Genomic DNA, 15,110 nt, shown 5'->3' with positions numbered 1-15,110 from the left:
TTACTGGGTTCCAGAAGGGCTTCAAACTAGTTCAATGCCACATGGGCCTTACTGACAGCAGCTCAGATCATTTTAAAAGTAAAAGTAAAGTTTATTTATTCGTGTCACAAGTAGGCTTACATTAACACTGCAATGAAGTTACTGTGAAAATTCCCTAGTCGCCACACTCCAGCGCCTGTTCGGGTACACTGAGGGAGAATTTAGCATGGCCAATGCACCTAACCAGCACGTCTTTCAGGCTGTGGGAGGAAACCGGAGCACCTTAGCTATGAGGAGAGATTGGGTAAACTGGGGTTGTTCTCCCTGGAAAGACGGAGAATGAGGGGAGATCTAATAGAGGTGTACAAGATTATGAAGGGGATAGATAGGGTGAACGGTGGGAAGCTTTTTCCCAGATCAGAAGTGACGTTCACGAGGGGTCATGGGCTCAAGGTGAGAGGGGCGAAGTATAACTCAGATATTAGAGGGATGTTTTTTACACAGAGGGTGGTGGGGGCCTGGAATGCGCTGTCAAGTAGGGTGGTGGAGGCAGGCACGCTGACATCGTTTAAGACTTACCTGGATAGTCACATGAGCAGCCTGGGAATGGAGGGATACAAACGATTGGTCTAGTTGGATCAAGGAGCGGCACAGGCTTAGAGGGCCGAAGGGCCTGTTTCCTGTGCTGTACTGTTCTTTGTTCTTTGTTCACCTGGAGGAAACCCACACAGACACAGGGAGAATGTGCAGACTCCACACAGACAGTGACCCAAGCCGGGAATCGAATCCTGGCACTGTGCGGCAGCAGTGCTAAGCCCTGTGCCACACTGCCGCCCATGAGTCCAACGTACAATGTGTTTCCGTGCTGAATGCCTGGAGCAACAGAATTACCGTTCCTTCAAAATTTGGATTGCAAATTTAGTGAAAACATAATGCACCTGTACAGGGCATTGGTGAGGCCGCAGCTGGAATACTGTGTGCAGTATTGGTCCCCTTATATGAGGAAGGATATATTGGCATTGGAGGGAGTGCAGAGAAGGTTCACCAGGTTGATACCGGAGATGAGGGGTTTGGATTATGAGGAGAGGCTGAGGAGATTGGGTTTGTACTCGTTGGAGTTTAGAAGGATGAGGGGGGATCTTATGGAGACTTATAAGATAATGCGGGGGCTGGATAGGGTGGAGGCGGAGAGATTCTTTCCACTTAGTAAGGAAGTTAAAACTAGAGGACACAGCCTCAAAATAAAGGGGGGTCGGTTTAAGACAGAGTTGAGGAGGAACTTCTTCTCCCAGAGGGTGGTGAATCTCTGGAATTCTCTGCCCACTGAGGTGGTGGAGGCTACCTCGCTGAATATGTTTAAAGCGCGGATGGATGGATTCCTGATCGGTAAGGGAATTAAGGGTTATGGGGATCAGGCGGGTAAGTGGTACTGATCCACGTCAGATCAGCCATGATCTTATTGAATGGCGGGGCAGGCTCGAGGGGCTAGATGGCCTACTCCTGCTCCTATTTCTTATGTTCTTATAATAACCCGGCCAGTAAACCCAACAAAGTCAGATGGGAATGGAGTATAAAAGTAGGGAAGTCTTGCTGCAACTGTACGGGGTTAGTTAGGGATGGGCAACAAATGCTGGCCTTGCCAGCGATGCCCTTGTCCCAGGAAATAAAATGGAGGATCACAGCGGATGACCCGAGCCGTGCCCTGACCAAGCTGAAGGGAAACAGGAGGCCCGGCCCCTGTCAGAGGACATCAAAATGAATTGCAGCCACCAAGGTCATCTCACTGAGAGGGGCTTCTTATCCTTCAATGTCACTCACCACAGGGAAGCTTTACCACTATTCCAGACACAGATGGAGGAAAATGAGATTCGAAATTTAATCTCCTGCTTGGAACTTAGTAATGGCAGATGGGGGAATGTTGGCCCAGGCAGGCCACATCTTCTGCACCGGTTATTTTTAGGGAATGATTTTACATTAACCCACTGCAGGGTTTGAAGGCAAGTGGGCTCGTAATGCATTAACCTCCCACCACCTACCCACCGGCCCCCGGCCTGTATGAAATTTTATGGCACAACTGCAGAGGCGTTGGACAGCCCACTCATCCCCGGGCTTATTAAGGGTCAAGTTAATGGCCGCTTGAAGGACTCAGCCTAGCCCATGCCACTATCTTACCTGTAGTAAGGGGGGGTGGGGGAGGGGGCCCCACAGCTTACGGGGAAGCAACAGATGAGATTTTCTGCCCACCCGCAGAGTGCTTTGCGATGGCTCACTATTGGCCAGCAATGGGCTCTACCGGTCCCGCCACCATCAACAGGTTTCCCACCATTCGCACCCTTCGCCATCAGGGAACCCACGGCAGGTGGGTGGCTGGTCGCTGGGTGGGACCAGAATATTGTGCTGGTGGGAACGGCCAGAAAATCCCACCCAATCTGTCGGCATCTCACTGCTTCAGCTCCCTCAGCATCTCCGCTGTGTCAATGAGTTCATCTCTCACTCTGCTAAACTCCCGAAGGGACCACTCCACTCAATCTCTTGGCTGAGGGCAATCTGACCCAAATGCCAGCAATCATTGAGATTAACATTTGCCACACCATCTCCAGAGCAAGTATCTCCCCCTTTATCAAAAAGGAGAACAAATGAAAGTGCCCCATCTATCGATATTCTGTCCAATGACCAATCCAAACCAACAACTCAGGAGTCCATGGTGTTCTCCAGACTTTGGCTCCCCTTTGGCAGAGGTGGCAGTGCCTGTCATTCAAACAACCTTCCCTCTAGATGGCGGTCCAGATAGCTGGCTGGCTTCTGATAAAAATTCAGAGATCCCTCAGTGAGTGAAAGGCAGAGGCAGCAGTTAAGAGCCAGACCTGTCAGGGAACAGAGGCCACAGACAGGTTAGCGCTGGATCAACTCCACCTCATCGTTTGGGTGGCATGTGTGAGAGTGAGAGGGCATTGCCCACGGCCAAGAGGGTAAAACAAGCTGAGAAACTATGATATTCTTATTTGACGGCAACATAACTGGCCGGAGGGAAAGCCACCAGCTGAGACTTTACTGGCACACCCATCCCAGAATCAGGGCAGGTGAGGCTCACAGAGCGGCCCTTGGCCTCAGGCAGGATCTTACGAGCCTTGGGCGGACGGGGTGGTAAAATTCCAGCACCCACTATCCATTGCAGCTTTACATCCGGGAAAGGCTGACTCTCCCTTCATTACAATGGAGACTATCACTGGACGAGATGAAACATCACCATCCCACCCAATTCTGTCAGTCTGCTGAAGGCCAGGCTGGGGTAACACTGCCCCACGGTCTCCGTGAATATGCATTTGACGAACATTATTTGCAAACACAACACACTGACTGCCGTGGGAAACACTGACAAACCTCTATCACGAACCATCAGTGATGGGAAATTGGACAAAATATTCAGTAAAACAGATCGTATCCCTTCAACAGCACAGTGAGAACTGCAGCCCCCGCTTGCAGGAGTGGAGGGCAATTCTACATCTCAGTGCCTGCAGTCAAAGTCTAGTAACTCCCTAATTAACTCCCTGCCAGGTTAACACAACAGCTCAAAAAGTCAAGAGAATACCTTTGACTCAACAGTTAGTATTTAGTTTGTAATGTTTCAAGAAAGAAGGAATGAATTGGATGGGAGTCATAAAATCCTAGAATCCCAACAGTGCAGGAATGGGCCATTTGGCCCATCGAGGCTGCACCGAATCACTCTAACAGAGTACCTTACCCAGGCCCTAGCCCTGTAACCTCACATATTTACTCCGCTAATCCCCCTTAACCTACACATCCTGGGACACTAAAGGGCAATTTAGCATGGCCAATCCACCTAACCCTGCACATCTTTCGCGGTGGGAGGAAACTGGGGCGCCCAGAGGAAACCCACGCAGACATGGGGAGAACGTGCAAACTATACATAGACAGTGACCCAAGCTGGGAATTGAACCCGGATCCCTGGCGCTGTGAGTCAGCAGTGCTAACCACTGTGCCACCGAGGGGAAAGGTTTTCAGTGCAACAATCCCTGCAGCATTGAGATACCTCCTTCCAGTTTAGTAATAGCTTTGTTACACATGTGTCACCTCCCCCTCCGCCACCCCCCCCCCCCCCCCCTCCACCCCCGCAACCTTTGAGTATCCACCATATCAGCTTGCATTTATGTTACGCCTTCAATGTAGGAAAGCATTTCAAGCATTCACTTTGAAACTGATCTGATGACAAGACTTGCGAGTTGTCACTGAGCAGTTTGAGGTCAGTGACCTATCTCCTTCCAGCCACGCGGTGGCCTGATTGGAAATATATCGGCCATTCTTTTACTGTCACTGGGTCAAAATCCTGGAACTCCCTCCCTGACAGCACTGTGGGTGTACCTACCACACCTGGAGAGCAGCGGGTCAATGAGGCGGCTCACCACCACCTTCTGAAGGATAGTTAGGGATGGGCAATAAACACCGGCCCGGCTAACTACACTCGCATCCCAAGAACGACCAGCTCCATTTTCTGGTAGGGTTGGGAGACAGAGGATTGGAGAAGGTTGTTATTCTACACTGAATAATATTATACACACAATCTTTCCGAACTCAGATACTGCCAGACCTGCCTGCCATCGAGTCAGGCAGGCATGAGGTTAGTTGTCATCTGATAGCAATTAATACCTGGGCATCAACACCCATCGAGTCCAACGAGGCTCCGAGTGACAGTCAGTTGCTGTCAACACACAGCTGCCAGGTTGGAGTGTCTGAGTAGATACTGATTAATCATATAAGGTTGGGAAGCACCAGTGGCAGGTTCGTGGCATTGTTCCAGTGAGACCTTAGCCCCAGGTCTTCCGGTGAACTTCAATTCCTGCTCTCGTTGCAAGACAGAAGTCATCAAATTGGGTAACCTGCAGGCTGCCACCAAGGCCTCCTTGCTTAAGTACGACAGCATGACATGAAGAATAGCGATGGGCACCCAGGTGTCCTGGCCAACAGTCTCCCCTCTGCTAACAGCACGAAGGAAAGAAATGGCTCAGTCTCATCACTTGTTCATCTTTTGCTTCTGGGGCCTAGTTGTGAGGAAATTTGATTTGGTTTAAAACCAGACACAATGGTTGACTTCATCAAATGTGCTCATTCGTACAACAGTGCCAGATAAAGTGACCATGATATCTGCCAGCGTGCTACAAAAACACAACTGCCTCACTTGTTACCATCCCCATGGAGGAAACCGCAAACCAAAATAACCAAATTTACCAAACCCCTCGCGAATGAAGAGATTACCAACAAGATTCCACTTTTATTTTAACATAAATCAAAATCCAAGTAAACTAAGCATGAATTAACAAGCAAATTATAGTCAGCACAAATCAGAAGTTACACATTGAATAGCAGATACATTAAAGACTATCTGACAAGTTTATCAGGATTTGTATCACTCCCTGCACAACTGTGTCACCAAGTGCAGCCTCGCACTCTTTCCAACCAGGCCTCTGGAATGTGGGATCTCTCTGTTCTCTCACTCACCAGATCTTGGTCCTGGAATTACCTGCACCCATCTCAGTCCCCCAGAGACAATTGTCACCTGGATGGCACACTCCTCCAGAACATCCTTATGGCATCCTCATGGCAGACCTGATGGCACAGATTCCCCAGAGACACCTTTGTCGAACTCCTTTATGAAACTTCAGTAAATGGTCTGGCCGGCTCTGACAAAACTGAAGCTTAGCTGTAGGATTGTTCAATTCACAATCTCTGCTCTAACCCTGGTCTTTGGTTTTCTGTCCTGTTTATGGGTATTACACACGTGCAGCTCCTTGCAAATGTGCCTTCTTTGTTCTCCCCTCTGCTGCAGCTCTCCTTTGCCCGTAGCTCTGCTTTGTATCTTTTGTATGTTAATTTCCTTCCTATTGGTACTGCTTCCAGGTCAAAGAGTTGCCTGATCACATGGACCAGCATTTCTTATTATCCAAGAAAATTATAATTGATCCATTTACAATTGATGCAAACTCTTAAAAACCACCTTCAAACATCCCGAAAACCAATTCCACATTCCATAGGGTTTTAAAGAAATTACAAAGTGCCTTCGCTGTACTATTTTCTGGTAAATTGTCATCACACACTGATACCTACATATGACTCTATTTCCCCAATTTGTAGTGGTTTCCAAACTTCCTCTGGACAACTAGGACTTTTGTTTTATTCATTCATGGGTGTCACTGGTGGCCAGTATTTATTGCCCATCCCTAGTTGCCCTTGAAAGGCAATTGAGAGTCAACCACATTGCTGTGGCTCTGGAGTCCCATGTAGGCCAGACCAGGTAAGATGGCAGATTTCCTTCGCTAAAGGACATTAGTGAACCAGATGGGTTTTTCAGACAATCGTTTCATTGTCATCATTAGATTCCTAACTCCAGATATTTTTTTATTGAATTCAAATTCCACCCTCTAGCGTGGCGGGATTCGAACCCAGGTCCCCAGAACATTTGCTGAGTTTCTGGATTAATAGTCTAGCGAAAATACCACCAGGCCATTGCCTCTCCGACTGCAGTGGTTCAAGAAGGAGACTCACCGCCACCTTCTCAAGAGCAAATAGGATGGGCAATAAATGCTGGCCTTGCCAGCGATGCTCGCATCCCAGGAATAAATGAAATAAAAGCTATTTATTGATTGATTGGGTCTCCTACACTTTTTAATCTTGGCGTTGTCATACACGATGGACATCAAGGTTTCAACACGCTTCCTCAGCTTCAATCAGAGCACCCAGCAGAATAAAATTTCCAATCAATAGAAACAACCACTGCAGAATTTATCATTGAGAAATGTAATGTAACACATACTGATTGTTAAAACATTGAACAGCAAAGTGCTGGAAGAACAAGTTAGAACATATAGAACAGTACAGCACAGAACAGGCCCTTCGGCCCACGATGTTGTGCCGACCTTCATCTGAAACCAAGATCAAGCTATCCCACTCCCTACCATCCTGGTGTGCTCCATGTGCCTATCCAATAACCGCTTAAATGTTCCTAAAGTGTCTGACTCCACTATCACTGCAGGCAGTCCATTCCACACCCCAACCACTCTCTGCGTGAAGAACCTACCTCTGATATCCTTCCTATATCTCCCACCATGAACCCTATAGTTATGCCCCCTTGTAATAGCTCCATCCACCCGAGGAAATAGTCTTTGAACGTTCACTCGATCTATCCCCTTCATCATTTTATAAACCTCTATTAAGTCTCCCCTCAATCTCCTCCGCTCCAGAGAGAACAGCCCCAGCTCCCTCAACCTTTCCTCATAAGACCGACACTCCAAACCAGGCAGCATCCTGGTAAATCTCCTCTGCACTCTTTCCAGCGCTTCCACATCCTTCTTATAGTGAGGTGACCAGAACTGCACGCAATATTCCAAATGCGGTCTCACCAAGGTCCTGTACAGTTGCAGCATAACCCCACGGCTCTTAAACTCCAACCCCCTGTTAATAAAAGCTAACACACTATAGGCCTTCTTCACAGCTCTATCCACTTGAGTGGCAACCTTTAGAGATCTGTGGATATGGACCCCAAGATCTCTCTGTTCCTCCACAGTCTTCAGAACCCTACCTTTGACCCTGTAATCCACATTTAAATTTGTCCTACCAAAATGAATCACCTCACATTTATCAGGGTTAAACTCCATTTGCCATTTTTCAGCCCAGCTTTGCATCCTATCTATGTCTCTTTGCAGCCTACAACACCCCTCCACCTCATCCACTACTCCACCAATCTTGGTGTCATCAGCAAATTTACTGATCCACCCTTCAGCCCCCCCCTCTAAGTCATTAATAAAAATCACAAAGAGCAGAGGACCAAGCACCGATCCCTGCGGCACTCCGCTAGCAACCTGCCTCCAGTCCGAAAATTTTCCATCCACCACCACCCTCTGTCTTCGATCAGACAGCCAGTTACCTATCCAATCGGCCAACTTTCCCTCTATCCCACACCTCCTTACTTTCATCATAAGCCGACCATGGGGGACCTTATCAAACGCCTTACTAAAATCCATGTATATGACATCAACCGCCCTACCTTCATCAACACAGTTGTTGAAAAAAACTAACCAGCATTGACCGATTAAACTGTGAAAGTAACACTCCAGTAAAGGCTAAAGGCAAAATACTGCGGATGCTGGAATCTGAAACAAAAACAGAAAATGCTGGAAAATCTCAGCAGGCCTGACAGCGTCTGTGGGGAGAGAAATAGAGGCAACGTTTATGTGAGTTTAGATGACTCTTCATCAGAGCTGAGGAGTAGAGTCAACATTTCGACTCTCGATCACCCTTTGTCAGAGCCTACCTAACCGTGAAATGTTGCCTCTACTCTCTCCCCACAGATGCTGTCAGGCCTGCTGAGATTTTCCAGCATTTTCTGCTTTTACAACAGCAAAGGACATCCGTTCCAAACACTACCAACATATGGAACTATAGTATGTCATCCTGCCTCGATTGCTAAAAATTGTGGATTAACTAGGCTGGCGCTACTGGAAAGCAAGAACTTAACAGCGTAAGAAAGGAGCCGGAGTAGATCCAAAGCCCTCGAGCATGCTTTCCGTTCAGTACAATCATGGCCAATCTTCCACCTCAATCCCACTTTCCGACCCAGTCACCCGACTGATTCCCTTTTTAGCCAAAAATCCATCAATCTCATTCTTGAACACATGCAAGGACCAAGTGAGGGGGAGAACTGGATTGACAACACCCTGACTGAAGCAATGCCTGCTCACTGCAACCCTTCACCCTGAGACTGTGACCCCATGTTCCAGTCAGGAGGAGAGAGCCTCCCAGCATCTACTCTGTCAAATCTCCCAAAAATGCTATATCCCTCAGTGAGATTACCCTTCATTCTGTTAAACTTCAGAGAGGATAAGCCCACGCTGCTTAACCATTCAGGACCTGTTTATGCCAGTGACTGTTTTGCGACCCAACGATACCACTTGGACAAGCAGTCAATCTCCCCAATGTTACTCTGCTGCTAACAGAAATCCAACCCAACTCATCGTTCAGTTGTGACCCTTTGTGACCCTTTTCTCAATGCCTCGACTTTCTCAGAAGACTAAGGAAATTTGGCATGTCAGCTATGACTCTCATCAACCTTTACAGATGCACCATAGAAAGCATTCTTTCTGGTTGTATCACAGCTTGGTATGGGCTCCTGCTCTGCCCAAGACAGGAAGAAACTGCAGGGTCATGAATGAAGCCCAGTCCATCACTCAAACCAGCCTCCCATCCATTGACACTGTCTACACTTCCAGCTCCCTCAGAAAAACAGCAGGGAAAAAGATACAAAGGTCTGAGGACACGTACCAATTGACTCAAGAACAGTTTCTTCCCTGCTGAATGGACCTACCTCGTATTAAGTTGATCTGTCTCTGCACCCTAGCTATGACTGTAACACTACATTCTGCACTCTCTCATTTCCTTCTCTATGAACGGTGTGCTTTGTCTGTATAATGCACAAGAAACAATACTTTTCACTGGATGCTAATATATGCGACAATAATAAATCAAATCAAATCAAAAATGTCTGGTGTATCTTTCTAGAAATTGAGTCACTGCTTTGAAAGGAAGTAACATTAACATCAGTGCTGCTAAACACCAAAGTGCACCAATTAAGCTGCATGCCTGATAAGACAGAAGGTAGACCATCAATTCTGTCGTGGTTGGTCTTAACTACATCAACCTGACTTAGCTCCATCACCCTTAATTCTCTTAACTAATAAAAAAGCTATCAAACCCTCAGCTTGAACATTTGGTTGACCCGCCCCAGTTTCAGCAGCCTTTCATTCAGAAAGCGAGAGAGAATCTTTGATGTGAAGGGGAGGCAATGGTGTAATGGTATTATCACTGGACTAGCAATCCAAAAACTCAGAGCAATGCTCTTGGGACCCAGGTTCAAATCCCACCATGGCAGGTGGTGAAATTTTAATTCAATAAAATATTTGGAATTAAATAATTAATGATGAGCCATGAAACCATTGCCGATTGTGAGAAAAACCCCATTTGATTCACTAATGTCCTTTAGGGAAGGAAATCTGCCGTCCTTACCCGGTCTGGCCTACATGTGACTCCAGACCCACAGCAACGTGGCTGGCTCTCAAATGCCCTCTAAAATGGAGGGCAGGTAGGCATGGGCAATAAATGCTGGCTCGGCCAGTGACACCCACATGCCATAAAAATGAATTTTATAAAGTACCCTTCTTGTAAAGAAGTGCTTTCTAACATCACCTCTGAACAGCCTAGCTCCAATTTTAAGGTTATGCCCCCTTATTTCAGACTTGCGACATCAGAGGAAACAGATACTTTCCATCTGCCCTCTGGAATCTTTAAAGATCTTAAACGCCACCATCCTGTTTCTGCGTTAGAACTTCAATGTAATACACAATTCCATGAAATACCAGGTGATGTTTTAATATGAAAAGACGATAAACATAAGAAATTCTTTTGAAATCGATATTGGAATGCAAATCTTTAGTGTTGGCAGTGGAGATGGTGGCATTGATAGGGAAAGCAATGCAGACTAAAAGCCCAGTCAGGGATTGTAAAGATAAAACACAAAGCCAGGCCATCTATAAACTGGCCCCGAAAACAACTCCCACTTGTATTTATATTGCTTCATTTGCTTTAACGTTATTTCAGGGAGATGGTGGCTTAGTGATAATGTCACTGGACTACTGATCGAGAGGGCCAGGATAATGCTCTGGGGACACAGGTTCGAATCCCACCTCTGGTTTGATATAAACTCAATTAATAAATGTGGAATTTAAAGCTAGTCTTAGCAATAGTGACCATGACAACTGTCATCGATGAACGATCGCCAGAAAAGCCCATCCGGTTCACTAATGTCTTTAGGGAAGGAAATCTGCCCTCCTTACCCGGTCTGACCCACATGTGACTCCAGAGCCACAGCAATGTGGTTGACTCTCAACTGTCCTCTGAAATGGCCGAGCAAGCCACTCAGTTCAAGGGCAACTGGGGATGGGCAATAAATGCTGGCCCAGCCAGCGATGCCCATGTCCCATGAAAGAATAAAGAAAACATCATAAAGTAGAAGATCAGGAGGTGTTCCATAGCATATGATCAAACGCCAAGCTGCTTAAGAAGATATTTGGGGCAGGTGGCCAACTGGTTAAAGAGCTAAGTGTTAAGGGGGGGAAAGAGAGAATATGGTGGTGCGATTAAATGGGAATACACAAGAGGCCATGATTAGAGGAGCGCAGAGCTGTTGTGGGGTTTGTAGAGAAAGGAAGGAGAGAGACAAAGTAGGGATTGAAAACTGTGAAGGGAGTTATTAAAGTGAGACAAGAGAACAGTGTCGATCAGTGAGCGCAGAGCTGGCAGGTCACAGCAAGGCAGAGTGTACCACCAAGAGCTGTCTGGATAGTATGATGGACTGATGCTACTCTGGCCTTGGGGATAATCTTACAGAAACCACCAGAGGCTGAATGGACCCACTGCTAGGATCTCAGCTCCCATTTCATTTGGAGGATTTTAAAGGGAATTGGAGGCAGTCCAGATTCAGGAGAGCCTGGTGCGGTGTTGCTCAATTAGGAAAAGGGAAGAGACAGTAAAAAAGGAATGGAATTGGGGTTGGGTGGCAGAACAAGCAGGAGAGTTCAAATAGCTTTTTCACACTCCCTGAACTCTCACATTTTACCTGAATTACAAAGAAGAAAAACTTAGGCCTTCAATGGCCTCAGGACATCATAAAGAACTTTCAAAGTCCAATCACTGTTGTAGAAAATGCCACAGCTAATCTATGCAAAGCAAGCTCCCACAAACAGCAAAGGCCAAATAATCTTGTTGTTTTTTAAGGTACTGATAACAGGTAAGCATTCGCGTACAGGTACCTGTGATCAGTGTCCCCTGCCACTATTATAAGATGCGACGTGAAAATACTTGCAACAGAAGTAGTTCCAAGCAACGAGAGCTTGGAATTCGGCCTGAAGTTACAATGTTGTGGGTTTAAGCCTGACTCCAGCACCTAAGCTAGACTGCACTCCCCCACCCATTCCCCCCCAACCACCTCTCCCCCCCCACCCCCCGCACTGCAGCACCACTTAGCACTGACTTGTGGGATCTTACTGTGCACCACCAAATCCGAGTGATAAGCCATTGCAAAGTGCTTGAAATATGTTGTTAAGGTGCTACGTAAATGAAAGTCAGTCAAACTGACTGAACTTGTCCAAACACCATCATTACCATGAGCACATGTCCCCATCACTGAAAAAAACAGAGAGGCTTGTGGGACAGTAAAGTCAATCCCACTGATTAACACTGTTCATTAAAAGAATCAAACATGTGGCCTAATTTTTTTATCCATTCATTCATGGGACATGGGTGTCGCTGACTGGCCAGCATTTATTGCTCATCCCTAGTTGCCCTTGAACTGAATGGCTTGCTAGGCCATTTCAGAGGGCAGTTGAGAGTCAACCACATTGCTGTGAGTCACATGTAGTAAGAAGTCCCACAACACCAGGTTAAAGTCCAACAGGTTTATTTGGTAGCAAACGCCACTAGCTTTCGGAGCGCTGCTCCTTCGTCAGGTGAGTGGGAGATCTGCTCATACACAGCAAACAGGGCATATAAAGACACAAACTCAATTTACAGAATAATGAATAATGATTGGAGTGCGAGTCTTTACAGCTAATCAAGTCTTAAAGGTACAGACAATGTGAGTGGAGGGAGCATTAGGCACAGGTTAAAGAGATGTGTATTGTCTCCAGACAGGACAGCCAGTGAGACTTTGCAAGTCCAGGCAAGTTGTGGGAGTTACAGATAGTGTGACATGAACCCAAGATCCCGGTTGAAGCTGTCACACTATCTCTAACTCCCACAACTTGCCTGGACTTGCAAAGTCTCACTGGCTGTCCTGTCTGGAGACAATACACATCTCTTTAACCTGTGCCTATTGCTCCCTCCACTCACATTGTCTGTACCTTTAAGACTTGATTAGCTGTAAAGACTCGCATTCCAATCATCATTCATTATTCTGTAAATTGAGTTTGTGTCTTTATATGCCCTGTTTGCTGTGTATGAGCAGATCTCCCACTCACCTGACGAAGGAGCAGCGCTCCGAAAGCTCGTGGCGTTTGCTACCAAATAAACCTGTTGGACTTTAACCTGGTGTTGTTAGACTCCTTACTGTGTTTATCCCAGTCCAACGCCGGCATCTCCACATCATGAGTCTCATGTAGGCCAGACAAGGTAAGGACAGCAGATTCCCTTCCCTAAAGGACTTCGTGAACCAGATGGGTTTTTCCGACAATCGACAATGGTTTCATGGTCATCAGTAGATTCTTCATTCCAGATATTTTTTATTGAATTCCACCATCTGCCCTGGCGGGATTCGAACCCGGGTCCCTAGAAAATTAGCTGAGTTTCTGGATAGTCTCGTAATAATACCATTAAGGCCATCTCATAGTTACCATAATAAACTATTTACTATAATGCCGAATAAACTTTGCCAGCTCAGTAAGAACTTAGCATAGTAAAAAAACGAAAAAAACCTTCCCCTGTGCTAACAAAAAACCCTTAAATCTTTCATTCAGGATGCAGACCACGTTTACATCTTGTAAACCCAAGAATTTACTCGTGTTTACATCGATTCAGTTAGAGAGTTAAATCCACATACAATCTGGTTAAGGACAGGCTGATGCAAACATCATGGTCTTAATCTTAATAATCTGATCAGGGGTTCCTCTTACTGACTTCAGTACTCACTCCACGTGACATGTTGCTATGACGTCTCGGTTCTATATTCCCATCCCTTTATTTTCTGTATTAATTTTGGGTGAGTGATGCTGGCAAGACCAGCATTTATTCACCCTGACTACCCTGGTAGGTCATCTCAGTGGGCAGCTTGCGAAGGACTGGAGTCACACTCAGGCCGAGTCCAGATAAAGACAACAAATTGCCTTCCCTGAAGGGAATCATGAGGGGCATAGATAGGATGAACACATACAGGGCAAGATTGTCCGGCCTTGCTCATCCCGAAACCGTAAAATCTAGAGGGCATAGGTTTAAGGTGAGAGGGGAAAGATTTAAAAGAGCCCCGAGGGGCAACTACTTCATGCAGAGGGTGGTGCATGTGTGGAATGGGCTGCCAGAGAAAGTCGTGGAGGCAGGTACATGTAGTAAGTCTGCGGAAGCCAAAGTCCCTTCACCAAAATCCCTTTATTTACAACTCTATTAGCAGTACACAGAGTGCTATCAGTCAGCAGTCTACCTCCAGGGTGTCAGAGGAACTGACACTCCTGGTTTAGTGCAAGGCTGGCCCATCCCTGATTGGCCCATCAATTAGATCCTTAATCAAGGAGTTCATACTTCGATAGGCCTGATTGAAGTCATTACAGTACAATAGCAACATTTAAAAATCATTTGGATAAGTATATGGAAGTGAAAGGATTAGGGATATGGGCCAAATGCGGGCAATTGGGACTAGTTGGGAGGGCACCATGGTTGCCATGGACCGGTTGGGCCAAAGGGCCTGTTTCAATGCTGTATTGCTCTGACTCTATGACTGATAAGAGTTAAAAATCAAACCTTTGGGAGTGAACCCAAGCCAAGCTGTTAAGCAATTTTTGTTTTCTAAATTGACAAGTGGTTGAGAAGAGGCAGAGTACCCGGGGATTGTATTGATAGCAGAGTGTCACTGAGAAGCTGTTTAAACCACATGGGCAAAACACAAGCAGCCTTGAAAAGAGAATCTACAACTTCCTGAGTTAACCTCAGCTGTACCGGGTCCACCTACTTCAGGAAGAGGCAAAGTAGCTTGTTGGTGACAAACAAAACAACCTAGATTTACTTCCTTTTATTATTTGGTGCTCCCTCTGCAAGCTTGCCAGCAAGCCAGACAAGCCCTCTTTTGGGATTGGATAATGATCGGAGGAGGAGTAGGTCGAAATGTCGGGGCCCGTGTGAGGCAATCATTTCAATCTAGTGAAGAGACACGGGAAATAATTTGAAAGGCAAATGGAATGTTCACTATCATAGGGGCGGCACGGTGGCACAGTGGTTAGCGTTGCTGCCTCACAGCTCCAGGGACCCAGGTTCAATTCTAGCCTCGGGTCACTGTCTGTGTGGAGTCTGCATGTTTCCCCCCCCGT

The 15,110-nt window shown here is 46.5% G+C and overlaps 1 protein-coding gene across 5 annotated transcripts in view; it reads right to left on the bottom strand.

The window, feature by feature from the left end:
* The window catches only part of hivep2a (HIVEP zinc finger 2a), a 222,851-nt gene that overhangs the window by 105,910 nt on the left and 101,831 nt on the right, over positions 1-15,110 (bottom strand). The gene's annotated exons all lie outside the window — the stretch shown is intronic.

The sequence above is a fragment of the Mustelus asterias genome, chromosome 15 (genome assembly GCF_964213995.1).
Source record: "Mustelus asterias chromosome 15, sMusAst1.hap1.1, whole genome shotgun sequence".
NCBI classification, from domain to species: Eukaryota; Metazoa; Chordata; class Chondrichthyes; order Carcharhiniformes; family Triakidae; genus Mustelus; species Mustelus asterias.
The sequence above is the reverse complement of the archived record's forward strand: the minus strand, read 5'-3'. Positions and strand labels throughout refer to the sequence as shown.